The sequence below is a fragment of the Mirounga angustirostris genome, unplaced genomic scaffold (assembly GCF_029215605.1).
Source record: "Mirounga angustirostris isolate CCGP_5_RB_7025 unplaced genomic scaffold, mMirAng1.0.hap1 SCAF_8, whole genome shotgun sequence".
NCBI lineage: Eukaryota > Metazoa > Chordata > Mammalia > Carnivora > Phocidae > Mirounga > Mirounga angustirostris.
Genome location: NW_026991716.1, coordinates 105,622,831 through 105,637,398, shown reverse-complemented (window position 1 = coordinate 105,637,398; position 14,568 = coordinate 105,622,831). Strand labels below are relative to the sequence as shown.

The following is a 14,568-nucleotide window of genomic DNA, read 5'->3' as shown; positions in this document are numbered from 1 at the left end:
TAATTAAAATCTGAGTTGGCCTTACAGTCAAGCTTTTTAATTTCTAGTTTAGTTATAAATTCTACTGTTATCTCCCAAATCATGTGTCAATATGTTTTCTTTTTTTGTTAATATGTCTTCTTAAATGTTAGCTGCAAAAATATTTGTGTAAAGAAGGATTTCCTTATTTATTATTTATCTTCAAAATATTATTTTAACAGGCAGAATTAAAATAAAATCCATTAGTGATGATTAAAGAGGATTACAACAAACAAAATTTATTTATACAAAGCTTAATTATTTTGTAACTTAACTACAAAGAATAAAGACTCAGGATATTAAATATGTTGCTAAATAAATGTCATAAAATCTATGCACTAATAACATTTACAGTCTTTATTCACAAGACAGTCTTACAAGTTTAATCAGCACCCGTTTGTGCTTCTGTTTTGTTTTAACCTGTGTGTCACCAGTTTGACGGATAGTAAAAATTTCATCTTCTCAACATCCATTTCCACTTTGAGAAGCTTTCCCTCCTGTATTTACTCCATGTGATTCAGTTGTTTCCAAGAATAAAGTTGAGACTCAGATCTTACAAATCTGAGCTCCAGATGCACCTAGCCACAGTGATTCGTTCAGAAGTGGTGCATGACTCAAACCTGCCCCAGAAGACTTACTACATTTTTCCAACCCAGCAATGCTTAAAGAGTGAGTTCATGATACAAGTTAGTCCATCTTAGGACTGGTGCCAAAGCTACTAGGTAAAAATACTTTTTTCTCTTTGAATTTAAACTTGAGAATTTAGGCCAGGAGCTGTTGATAGCTATTTTGTCACCAAGCAGAGCATGAAGATGAAGACAGGTGATATATAAAAAGAAACTAAGGGATTTCAAAAATTTCAAAAGTGTAGACTCTTTAAAGTCATTGACTTACTCTACATAGATAGCATAGATAGCATCCTGGGAAAACTCTCAGGTCCAGAAAAGCCGGGAAATTTGCTCATGTTCTTTGGGAGTATAAGGATCCCTCCAGTAATTTGCATAAACAAGAAGATAGGAGGACATTAGGTCATGAAGGACTCAAAATAGATGAGGCTGTGAAGTTGCTGTAGTTGTAGGGGAGAAGGTGGTCAGGGACTAGCCAGAACCACACAGAGTTCCTTGGTTCTTCACTGACTTGTGCTGATGGAAACATGGAATCCACTGCAAAACATCTTACTCCAAGCAGTAAGAGTATGGAGCGTGAAAATAGATGTGTCAAAAATCAGCCATCCCAGTGAAGCCTAAGGACAAATGTAGGTATAAATCTTTGGATTGGTGTTAAAAAAAAAAAAAAAAAAGGAATATAGGGTGCTATGCCCAGAGAGTTTCTGAATTTAAAGTTGTAGGAAGGAATAATTTCATATGATAACAAGTCCAGGGTGTGGCTACAGAAATGGTTGGGTGAGAAGTAGTAAAGAAAAGATTACTGATTGGGTTGTAGAGATGAAAAACTGAGAGGTCGTGGTGTTAGACGTAGATATGAAGTCACCCAGATTGAGTACAGAAGGCTGGGAAAAGATGACCAGTCACTAGAGTGTTCAGTGAAGTAGGGTTTGTTCAAGTGGCGAGTTGATGATAGGAATGAGCAATGGTAGAGGGCAGTATAGCCAGATGGCTCAAAGAAATTGGGATGAGTAAAAGAGGGTGGAGAAATAATGGTTTAGAGGTGGGATATGGATAGATGGAGGGCATGTGACCCACCTCTCTACCCTGAGATTCATGAACTTTGGAATAATAAACAGTCTCCAACAGAAAGAGCTCAGAGGAAGTGAGATACCAAGTTTCACGGACAGGGAAAAAAGTGGAGGTAAAGAGGAGTTTACTGTGATTGAATAGGTGTTCCAGAGGGCATGATCAAATGGTTTTGAAGAAGAAAAATAGCAGAGATTAGGTTAAGGAGAGACAGCACAAAGCATAATAAAGTTTCGAGGCAGAGAGAAAAAATGAGTAGACAAAAGATAAAAACAGAGGTTTGAAGCATTAGAAAATTATCTGTTTTTCAAGACTAAAAAAAATTTTATGCTCCAAAACTGGTGATATGGGAATTTAGTAAGAGCTAGCAATTATGATATGGGGCATGGAATTCCTTTTCCTTCTGGGGTGAGGTGGTGAGTGACAGATGTGGATCATGGCATCTTGGGGAGACAATCAAAGAGCCTGCAGTCATGTGCAGGAACAGTGGCAAAAAAAAGTGTGTGAGTAGAAAGTCTGTGGGACTTCACAGTAGTAGGGACAGCTATAAGGAAGGTGGGCTCCAAGGAGGTACAGGAACAAGGAGCCATGGGATGGAATCCAAATCAGTGGAGAAGGAATCAGTTATAGAACAAATGGATTCAAGACAAGACTGGCCATTAAAAAATAATAATAGTAATAAAGGCATTTCCCCTGGTTCAGTGCCTACTAAAATAAATTCCAAAGGATTAAAAATTCAAATTAAAAAAAAATCCAAAGTACTACAAAAAAGTAGGTGAATATTTTATAAGTGGGAAGGTTCTTCCCAAGCTTAACAAAACAAGAAACTATACAAGAAATTGATAGCTTTGACATCCATAAAATGTTAAGTATTCTACAAAGCAATGTTCCCTAAATAACTAATGGCAAAAAAAAAAAGAAACTGATTTAAAAATTTCAGTGTAAGGGGCGCCTGGGTGGCTCAATTGGTTAAGCGTCTGCCTTCGGCTCAGGTCATGGTCCTGGGATGGAACCCCACGTTGGGCTCCCTAGGGGCTCAGTGGAGAGCCTGCTTCTCCCTCTCCCTTTGCCCCTCCCCCCTGCTCATGCTTTCTCGTTCGCTCTCGCTCTATCTCAAATAAATAAATAAATTCTTTAAAAAAATAGTAAAAATAAAAACTGCAGTGTAACAGACACACAAGGAGTTAATAATCTTATGAATAAAAAGTTCAAAACAAACAAAAAAGGATTAAAGGTAGGCAAAAAATATAAAAAAGCAACTCAGAAAAATTAAACTAAAATATCCAATAAACATATTGACTAACTAAAAATAGTCAAAGAAATTTGATCAAAGAAATACAAATATGAGCTATCTTTTCCCACTGGTTTCTAAATTTTAAATTTTTGAAACACTCTTAGTATATTAGTAAAAATTTTATTTAGAGTATAAAACCTATAGGCCCTCTGAAATTTTGCAAAATGTATCAAGTCTTTAAAAAGTGAATATGTTGGGCGCCTGGGTGGCTCAGTTGGTTAAGCGACTGCCTTCGGCTCAGGTCATGATCCTGGAGTCCCTGGATCAAGTCCCGCATCGGGCTCCCTGCTCGGCAGGGAGTCTGCTTCTCCCTCTCCCACTCCCCGTTTGTGTTCCCTCTCTCTCTGTGTCTTTCTCTGTCAAATAAATAAATAAAATCTTTAAAAAAAAAATTAAAAAAAAAAGTGAATATGTTATGACCTACCAATTTTATGTCTAGAAATTTATCCAAAGGAATTAATCAAACAGGTATGTAAAGTGTGTAAAAATTATGAACAAAGTTATTTACTATGATATTGTTAATTAAACCAAACTTGGAGACATTCTGCATATTTACCAATAAGGATTATTTAAAAATGTAACAGAACACTATGCAGCCATTAAAAATATAATTTATTGCCTAGGAAACATATATTGAGATGATATATTAAGTGAGAGATAGGGTGTCTGTTACATCAGTGTTGGTTTTTTAAAGCTACATATGTGCAAAGGATTTTATAATTCTTGGTGGAAATACCGGTAGAGACTATTTTCTTCTTAATGCAATTCTGAAATTTCTTGATTTTCACTGCAATGTATATTACCTCAAAAACACTTTAAAAATTTTAAAGTTTAAAACTTAGTAGTATTTTAAGTGGCAAACATTACCTGATCTGGAAATAACATGCACAATAACTTATTATAATATAACAAGGGATAATTGACAAAAAAAGATAAGATTGAGTAAGAATCTGTGATTCTTGGTAAAGAATTTACAATAGCAAGCACATATTGTTCTTGGAAAAACTGAATTCTACATTTGAACATTGCTAATATTTAAAGCAATGTATTGTAATGGATTGGGTATGTTTTTCTTTTGTTTTCTCAGTTCTCAAATCAATGATTACCACAGCATAGAGCAGAATTAGAATGTACCCATTTATTTGGTAAACTGGAAAGTGAACTGTAAGTTCACCTAGCCAAAAACTATTTCATGCGTCACTTTACATAAGAAGGAAAAAATGCTAGTTTTTAAAAAATTTGCAATAGGTTACAATCTGTATCCCATTATATATAAAAATATAACCTTATAAATGTACCAAGACTGGAAGATAATCAGTATTGAATATTAAAACTTAAATTTAAAAATCTTTAAATGTTCTTAATTACATAATGGCTTTATGATAAATAATATCTGAAAGAAGTTAATAAATAAAGTAAACTTTTAACAATCTTTTTGTAAGATAATTTGAGATGTTTTTAGATAAAACCTAAACTGTTGTCATTATACAAAATCCTGATTTCATTAATCCATATTTCAAGTGGATCATATTGAGATAAAACCAACAAACTGAAGAATTGAACCCATTGACTATTAAGACCAATAATAATTATTGATACATAATATAAAAAGTTTTCCACAAATTAGGATAAAATAGGGTACTTATTTAAAGTTGGTAAAAATAAACATTCTATGAGGAAAAAAGTGCTTTGTTTCCCCCATTTTGCAGTTAAAACTGAATGGTTTATATGTCTTTTCAAAAGATTCAAACTAGAACCCAAAACACGGACTCCTCAGAGTTGGAACAACTTATCCTGGGTTTTACCTGAATCTTAATATTTTTTGGCAAAATTCCACAAACATCTCAGGGAGTGGACCCATATCTACCCTGTGAGGAAAATATGTCTCACTTCCCCCTGAAAACCTGCTCCCTCTCTCCCTGAAGCAAACAAATAAAAATTTCACCCCCCCCATGTTGTAGACTGGTCCCATTTCTGCACTGTCATATCCATATGGTACAGATGAATGGAAAACCTGAAATGACCTGGTGTAGACCAAACCTGGTTCAGTGGTACAGGACTTTGACTATGTCAGGATACAGTGGACACACTGCCCAAGTTATCACATTGCTTTTTTGTAACCATCTTAACAACTAATATGAGGAGGGGCACAGAACATGTGTTATATTCAGCAGTGACGGTTAAGAATGTCCAATACGGAAAAAAAAAAAGAATGTCCAATATGAGGGGCACCTGGCTGGCACATGTGACTTTTGATCTTGGGGTCACAAGTTAGAGCCCCACATTGGGTTTAGAGCTTACATTAAAACAACAACAACAATTAAAAAAGAAAACTAATAGGGGGCTAATTTAGGAAGATTATAAAATGAATAATATATTAATGAAAAAATAAATGTTTTTAAAAAAGAATGTCCAATATGAGTGAATGAGCTGAGTATTTCAAGTTAGAATGGCAGGCTGTGAATTTAGGCACCAGTCAAACCTGGCTTTTTATCTCAACTCTGCCACTTTCTTCACCTACTTATTTAGAAAATAGAGCCATAAGGCCAACTCCACAGGTTGGAGAATAAATGAAATATGTGAAAGCACCTAGCCTGGGCCTGGTAAGCTGCTCAGTAAATAGAAGTTTCCGTCGCCGGCAGGCGCCTGGGTGGCAAAGGCAGTTATGCACTGTTGGTTGTTTTCAACTCTTGGTTTCACCTTAGATCGTGATCTCTGAGTCGTGAGATTGAGCCTGCATGGGGCTCTGCACTCTGAATGGATTCTGCTTAAGACTCTCCCTCTTCCTCTGCCCCTCCCCACTGTGCTCTCCCTCTCTCTCTGAAATAAATAAAATAAATCTTTAAAAAAGAAGTTTCCATTCCCTTAACGTGTATAATCATTTCCACTGAAAGAAAAAATAATTATGGTCCCTTAGAAAAATTTCAAGCTTGTGTTACAAATTGAAAAATACATGTTGAAGGCCTCTACTTTTGTTCTAATCCCATTACCTCCTTTGGAAATCTGCTCCATGAATTCTCTTTTCTGTACCTTCAGCCTCTTCCACACTAATTACTTCTTCATGGCTTCTAAAGAGAGAACCAAGGCTCTCCTTGAAACAGTAACTAAAAATTAATTTGACCCTATGTCCTCACCCCCACTACCCACCCACTTTTTTCTTCCATCTTTTGGTTATAATCCTAGGATGAGTACTCAACACTGGCTGACCCCATTCCCTTACTTTCCATTTCTCACCCAATAAAATCTGGCTTCCACCTCCCGATCATAAAGCTGTTCCTCTGCCTTTCTACTTGTCAAATAAAAAATCCTTTCAGCCCTTCTTCTACTGGGTCATCTCATGAGTATGACCTATTGATCATGCCACACATTTTGACGCTCTACATACCCTTGTTGCTATGACAATACCCTTTCCAGTTTCTCTTTTGGGCTCCCAGGAGGCAGCTGCAAGGGATTTGCCAGCCACCCCCAGAAGCTAGGAAAGAGTCATGGAACAGATCTCCTCAGAACGAGAAGAGTATCTATAGCCACAAATACACAGTTTCATGGCATATTAGAAAGATGTAGATTGTTGTAGATCTCTTTCTGAGTCCCCCCAGAAAGAATCAGCCTTGTTGACACAAGATATAGAGTTGCTTTTTATTTTTGTTACTTCTTCCGTACTGCAATGAACACAATTATGATAGATATCCTTTTTCAGGGATGTAGAAACTAAGAGGCAGAGTGGTTTCTGTGGAAGCCTTGGACTTTATAACATCTTTTGGCTTGATGGACCCTTTATAAACCTTTAGAATGTGAAAAAATCCATCATATCTACAATCTAGCTTTTTATTAGATTTCAAGGCCTCTTTGGGAAAGGCAGACAAGAGGGGTTTATTTCAGTGTTTTGAAATTTAATAGTGTATCTGGCTTCAGAGACTCCATGAGAGAAACACTTATTTTCATCTTTTAAATAAACAAACATAATAAACTAATATAATTGCATGAGTTGTAAGACATCCTTAGTTACACATGCACATGTGTGTGCACACACATACACACACTGATTTCTAAAATATTGTTTTCAGGGCACCTGGGTGGCTCAGTCGGTTAAGTCAAATCAACTCTTGATTTCAGCTCAGGTCATGATCTCAGGGTTGTGAGATCAAGTCCCGCATCAGGCTCTGTGCTGAGCATGGAGTCTGCTTAAGAGTCTCTCTCCCTTTCCCTCTGCTCCGCCCCCCACTCACACTTGCCCTCTCTCAAAATAAATAAATAAATAAAAAATATATATAGTTTAATATATATGTAGTCTCTCTCTCTATATATATAGTTTTCTTTTGAGACATATTAGCCCAGCCCATAAAGATTAGTCTAGAAGTCTAGAAGTAAAGAACGATATAGTCATTTAAGTAGACGCATGTTTGGGAAAATTGCTTAACTCTTCCCTGTTTTCCATGGTTTTATTCCTAAAACTATCACACTCGACCTCAGTTTCCTCCTTTATTTCACTCAAAAAAAAATGAAAGCCTTAGAGTTAACCATGATGACTTCCATATTCCCAAATGGGGATTCTTTTTCATCAACATGGTAGATATTAGGGCTTAGCAGAAAGTAGGGACTGTGGGAAGGAAGAATTTAAGAGGTAAAAGAAAAAATTTAGCTCCATTTATTTTCCCTGTAAATTCCGCTAACAGTTTTCAAGCACTCTTGGCTCCAAGACTACATAATCTCAAAGTGTCTCCATATCCTTGACCCTCCTTGCAGTCTGAGAAATCCTATTCTAACTGATCCAGGATTCTAGGTGAGATTACCTCCTCCTGTTCAGGAATATATACAAATCCAAATTATTTTATTCTTATTTAGACAGCTCTGAAATTCTTTTCTAACTAAACATTCCAACTCTTGGACACCATCATATTTTAAAAATAGGAGTGAATGGAGGACACAAATCCTCTCTGACTTATAAAGCCTACAACATATACCACTCCTGGGCATAACACTGCTTTTGCCATTGAGAACTGAAATAATTTATCTTACTTCAGTGAAAGGTAGACTATTTGATTTCTCAAAATCAATTGTATTTCCAATAAAAAAATTAATAATAACCACTTCTGGCTTTCTAAGTATGTTCAAATTCTTAACCTGAATTCTTTTTATGGAATGTCACTAACTGATAATGACTTATAAAAAGTACATACAGCATATTAACATGAAAATTTCTGAGACCAACAAGATTCAGAAGAGCACTGTACTAATGGCAGTTTTGTTTTGTTTTGTTTTGTTTTGGCAGGGGGTGGGGAGGCAAAGGAGAGGGAGAGAAAGTCTTAAGCAGACTCCACACTGAGTGCAGAGCCTGATGCAGGGCTGGATCTTATGAACCTGAGTTCATAAGCTGAGCTGAAACCAAGAATTGGACACTTAACCAATGCCACCCAGGCACCCCAATGGCAGAAGTTTTAAAACGGGAATATAGGAGACCTAGATTTATCCTTAATACATGATTTTTGTACATATCACAAATCAATCATGGGCCTTAGATCTCTATATCTAAGAATAGACTATGTTTAATTATTATTTAAAAGAATTATGAGGCATCATGGCTAAGGAAGCTTATTTTATTACAGGATTTATAGGGTTGTTTTTTATATTCAGAAAGAAATGATCTTTTACTCAATTAAAATCTTGTATTGAAGGAATAGAAAACCATTGAATTTACTACCAAGCCATTCAGGTCTGAGTCTCATCAACATTTAAAACGCAATTTTCAAATTGCTTTCTTTTCCATTTTCAATGGACACTAAAGGAAATTTAGTCTTCATTAAGCCTGATTTACACTCCTTAAGCATTAAAACAAAAGAAATCGGGGAGAGGTATGAATAGGCAGAGAACAGAGGATTTTTAGGGCAATGAAAATACTCTGTATGATATTATAATGATGGATGCCTGTCATTACACATTTGTCCAATCCCATAGAATGTACAAGAGTGAATCCTCAGGTAAACTATGGATTTTGAATGATTGCAATGTGTCGATGTAGGTTCATCCATTGTAACAAATGTACCACTCTAGTGGGGGATTTTGATAATGGGGAAGGCTATGCGTGTCTGGGAGCTCAGAGTATATAGGAAATCTCTATACCTTCCTTTCAATTTTGCTATGAATCTAAAACTGCTCTAAAACAACTGTCCTTAAAATATTTTACTTCTGAAAAAATACTACTTCTTTTTCAAAATTACTTGAGCTCTAAATTTGAAAGGAAACAAAGTGTTTCCTCTCCCAAACTTCTCTCTACATATGTATCAAATCATATATGATCTAGTAAGAAACACTTATTTCTCCAGAATTTTCTACATTTCATAAATACATAACTTCTACATAAAAATCATTCTATAATGCTCTTTCAAAGTTAGACATGTTTATCATACAACCCAGCAATTTCAAGTCTAAATATCTACCCAAGAGAAATGAAAACATATATATCCACTAAGATTTGCATGTAAATGTCATTAGCATCATGGTTCATAATAGCCTCAAACTGAAAACAATCCAAATGTGCACTCACTGATGAATAGATAGACAGAACGTGGTATATCCATACAATGGAAAACTATTAAATAAAGAGGAATGAAATACTGCTACATGCTACAACCTAGAGGAATCTCAAAAACATTATGCTAAGTGAAAGAAGCCGTAAACAAAACACCTCATATTGTATGACTCCATTTATATGAAATGTCCAGAAAAGGCAAATCTATAGAGACTTAAAAGAGATTAATGGTTGCCTGAATCTGGTGTGAGAACAGAGATTAACTATAAATGGACATGAGGGATCTCTTGGGTGTGATGAAAATGTTAAAACTGAATCATGGTGATGTTTTTACAACTTGGTAACTCTTCCTTAAAAATCACTGAAAGGGGTAAATTTCTAAATATCTAAATTTCTAGTTTAAAATTGACTAAAGAGGAGAAAATTTGTTTAACACAAATGAAATGTGACATATTTTTAAATATCCTGCATAAAGCATTCCATTAGCCTTCGATATTTTGCTATAGAAAGATGTGGTAAAGATAAGACTAAAATCAACTACTAAAGACTTCCCTCCCTCCAAAAAATCATACTTTACTTCAAAATTCAATCATTTTATCTTCCAGAATATCTTTTTAGAAAATGAACTCTTTTGAGATAGTGTGAACAGAGAGGCATTGACCAGTATGGCTTATATTAGCAGGAAACAAAAAAAGGTTTTCAAAAATGCTGGTCTAACCAACCTTGATCCAGAATCTATCTATTCCATTACACTACTTTCTGTGAGCTATGTGGCCATCACATCTCATTTTAATAACCCAAATTCTGAGCTTTCTGAATACTAAATCCCAGAAGGATTTTTTAAATGTGTAGCAATGTCAGTATGAAGAAAGGCATCTTGTAAAGAGTGGAGAGATGGATTTGAATCTACATGAACACAAAGAGAAATGCAGTGCTCATAGTAATTCTTATCCAATACTTTTTCGGTATCCAAACCATTAATTGTTTTTAGTTTTTGATTATTTTCTAAGTGGATGTTTAAGTGGTCTTCCGCCTTGAATCTCCACTTTCCAGTCCTGCAGACTCTGACTAATAATACCTGCTGGGTTGGGGGGCGGGGGTTGTTTTTGGCTTTTGTGGGTTTTTTTTAAGTGTTTCCCGTTTGTCCCGCTCATGCCAAGCACTTTCCAAAGGAACCGAGTTCCGCTGAGCTTCCTGGGATGAGTTCTACGAGGATGGGCCTGGCCTGTCTGTCTCAGCCTCACTCAGCAGAGAGCCGGCAGCGGCAGCTGGGCCATCTTCCCCAGAAGACACTTCCAGGTGCTTCCCCAAAGGACTGCAGCAGCAGCAACGAGGACCCACGCCCTCCATCTCCTAAGCCCCTGCGACCACTTTACACTCGGGTCCCTCGCGGGCAGGGGTCCTAGGCTTGGGGAAATCCCAATAGCTGCAGGGGACCCTCAGGATCATCCGGTCTAATCAGTTCCATATTTTGCCAAAGAATGAACGGAGACTAGTGGAGTGAGGCAAGTTGGCTAAAGCCACAGAGCTCGACGCTGGCAGAGCGGGTTAGGGCTCGGGTCTCTGACGAGCGGGTGGCCGCGAGTTTGGAACGCGCAGCCCAAGGAAAACGACGTGGCGTTGCGGGTAGAGAGACTAAGGGCTCAACAACTTATGACAGGAGGTCACTAAGGTCCACCTTCAGAGCACAGCCGGCAAAAAGCAGGTGACCCGACCTCCCTAGTTACCCCTGTTGACCTAAGCGCCCTCTTCCACTCTAAAGGTACCTTAGTTCGCATAGTAATGATGTGGTCGCTCTAGCATACGGGGCACCTGCTTTGAATTCCCCCGTGTTTGTGCAGACTGAGAGGCAAATGGGAAAGTTGCACTTACCACATCTTCTCTCATTCAGTCTCCCCCACCCCCGACTCCCCAAGTCCTTTCCCTCCTTCCTCGCACCAGCCACACTCACGCCCGCTACCCCTCCACCTGGTACGTACCAGCGGCTCGCAGAGCTTCCCGCCGAGCCTGGGCCAGGTGTCTTCGCGCTCCGGCTCGCCCAGCCTCCCTGTGGCCGAGAACAGCGACGCGGGCTCCAGCTCGCTGCCGCCTCTACAGTCCACGGGGATGCGGCCGCGTCTGAGCTGCCGAGCTGGGGCGCAGCCAGGAGGTGGCAGCGACTCGGGGGCGGAGGGTGCGGCCGCCGGGACCCGCCCCCAGCGCAGAGCGCGCACCCCTCCACCCCCCCTCACCCTTTTCTGTGTCCACTTGCGGTGCAGCCCCGGGCGACTCGGGGCTCGAGGGCTAGCGCGACGGAGGCTCTTCCTTGTTGGCTCTCCTGTGTGCACGGTAACAGACAACTAATCGTCGGGGATCGTCACAGCACCGATGTCCTCCCCGTCTGCCACTCTCGGTTCCCTGGGTGACTGTTCAGGTTCTAAGAATTCGCTTGATGTAAGTGCAGGAATTTCGCTTCTCTCTCTCTTTCCGGACGCGACAACTTGTCGGTTGACCCATCTGTGCGCGCCCGGAGGGTTTGTGCTCCAAGTGTCATAAGGTTGCCTTTTGATCTAATCGCGGCTGTTTGGAGAAGGTAGGAATGTGCATAGTTTTCTTATCTGCACCTGGAATTTGGGTCTTCGTGTTTATTAGCAGATTATTTTAACAGATTGGGAAGCAACATGGAATAGCTGACCACTTTTGGACAAAGTAAAACAGGTAACAATGCATATCCAGTTTCATCTAAAGGTTCTCGCTAAGGAAAATGAGGTCCGTATTATTAGGGTTTCATTGTGTCCTTTAAAAGCCATATTAAATGGATGACAATACTGCTGAAAAAAATTAAGGTACAGTTCTCTGCTTCCTGAGAAGGTGGTTTGTCCTCACTGAAGTCCTGAGATCACCTCTGTTTTCCTGAAAGTCATTTTTAGTGCTCAAATCTTAATACTTTTTAGTTTTTAGGAAGGTACTGTGCCCTGGCTTCCTACCCAGGCCTATGATACCTGCCACTTCACTACTGACTATTTCTAAATTCCCTTTCTAGGCAAAGGCTATGTGAGATATGAAAATATAATCAGGAAAATAATTCATTTAAAGTATCTACTAATGGTGCTACAATCAGGCCCTTTAAATTATGTATTTCTACCTCCACAATGTAGTAATAATCATTGCTTGCCATTTTCACTTAATAAGCTGAGGCCCAGCAAGGTGAGATAAGGTTTGAATGAAGTGAAATAGCTAACAAGACTGCAAATCAGTTTTTGAACTTAGATCTTTCTGCCTTTAAGGTTGATCAACTTTTGGGGCACCTGGGTGGCTCAGTCAGTTAAGTGTCCAACTCTTGATTTCAACCCACGTCATGATCTCAGGATTGTGAGATTGAGACCCAGGTGGAGCCTGGGCTTTGGGCTTCACAATGGGCGTGGAGCCTGCTTAAGATTCTCTTGCTCTCCCTACCCCCTTAAAAAAAAAAAAAAAAAAAAAAGGTTGCTTGACTTTATTTAAACTTACACTCTGTTAATAAAGCTTGTGATTTTTCTAGAAGCCAACCTGTACATTTTATTTTCTAAAAACATAGTTACTTGTGTGGTCATACAAATATTAATTAAAGAGATTCAGAGTTATTTATATTTTTAATGTAACTTCAAAACTTACTATTTGACATTATCAAATATATTTGTATATCAAATATATTATAAATATTATTACTAAGGGAAATTATTCTGTCTTAATTGGATAACCTATAATAGAGAATGATACTAAAATGTTTAGATATGTGAGTTACACTACCATGATTGGATTTTTATGATTCTTCATCTGTATTCCTTATACTCATAAAATTTGTTTTGTAAAACTTGTATTTTCGGTTAAATTTGATAAAATGATTAGTCCTCATTGATATACTTTTAAATTATATATTTGAAATAATTAGAACCACTTGAATGTATGTTCCATGAACACTGTATCTTTAGTAGCTCGAATAATACCTGTACAAAACAAGTGCTTAAAAGCAGTTTTTAAATGAAAGAATGTAAACTCATTTCCTTCAATTAAGACAAAATAATGACTTAAGAAAATGCTATTTATAGAATGCTTTGGTCTATGTCTACTTATAGTGGATTGAAGATTTTTGGTAGTCTCTCACTTCTATCAGGCAAGTAAGGGAGATGATGCAATCAGGTAAACAGCCTAAAGGTTTGTAGTAGCTATTGCTAGAAATGGTGGAGAGAAGCTGACCGTAAGCCCAAAGAAATACTTTTGAGTCCAGAAATTGGTGGAAGTAGTAGCACACCATTTTGTGAATTTGAATAAAATATATGACTCTAAATGCAGAAAGGTTAATCAACTTTGGATTTTACCAAGTGATCTGATGAAAAAACAAGGAGAAAAGTTGACTGCCATTACTAAGAGAGTAGTTGAAGGACAGAGCTATGAGATTAATGTAATATGACATAGGAGAATAGGTGAAGACATAAATAAGGAGAGAAAAAGAAGTCAAGGAACTACAGATATAAATCAAATGAAGGCGAGAGAAAAATAAATTGTAGTCAAGGTGGGACAGTTTTCCTGAAAGTTCTAGTAGTAGTGATGACATGGTTTATGGAAGAAAAGTGGGTGAGGTTAGCTGACATAGAATGAAGATCAAGAAATTGGAGACTAAGGTACTGAAAAGGCCATCCACGTGGACACGGCAGCCACCCACAGTGGTTAAGAAGCCATGAGATAGAGAAGGAGTGAGATTCCCATGAATCTGGTGGAATGATCTGGAACTGACTGGATGACAGTGCAGAGTTGGGGCAGGAGGTACACATACAGGGAGCAAGAGGCTAAACAGATCAAGGGCTGGTATAAGAGGTGGAACACTGTTCAAAAGCAATACTAGGGAGCTACAAGGATGCCAATGCTGCCTCCCTTTGGGGTCCTGGAGAGTTAAAATAATGAGTACTGAAGGAAGATCTGTGGGAAACTATTCTCAGAAAAAAAGCTGATTTTTCACGTGAAGCAAGAAAATGGATAAAGCATAGTGTGAGTAAGTTATGAAGGTAGTGGGATTTATC

The 14,568-nt window shown here is 38.0% G+C and overlaps 1 protein-coding gene across 2 annotated transcripts in view; it reads right to left on the bottom strand.

The window, feature by feature from the left end:
- PKIB (cAMP-dependent protein kinase inhibitor beta) overlaps positions 1 to 11,662 on the bottom strand; it is a 102,860-nt gene extending 91,198 nt beyond the window's left edge. The window contains exon 1 of one of the 2 annotated variants that reach the window (XM_045865472.3): positions 11,512 to 11,662. The gene's annotated coding sequence lies outside the window, so the exon portion shown is untranslated. The remainder of the gene's footprint in view (positions 1 to 11,511) is intronic. The other variant, XM_064597033.1, reaches the window with a different exon arrangement.
- Between the last annotated feature and the right edge of the window lie 2,906 nt (positions 11,663 to 14,568).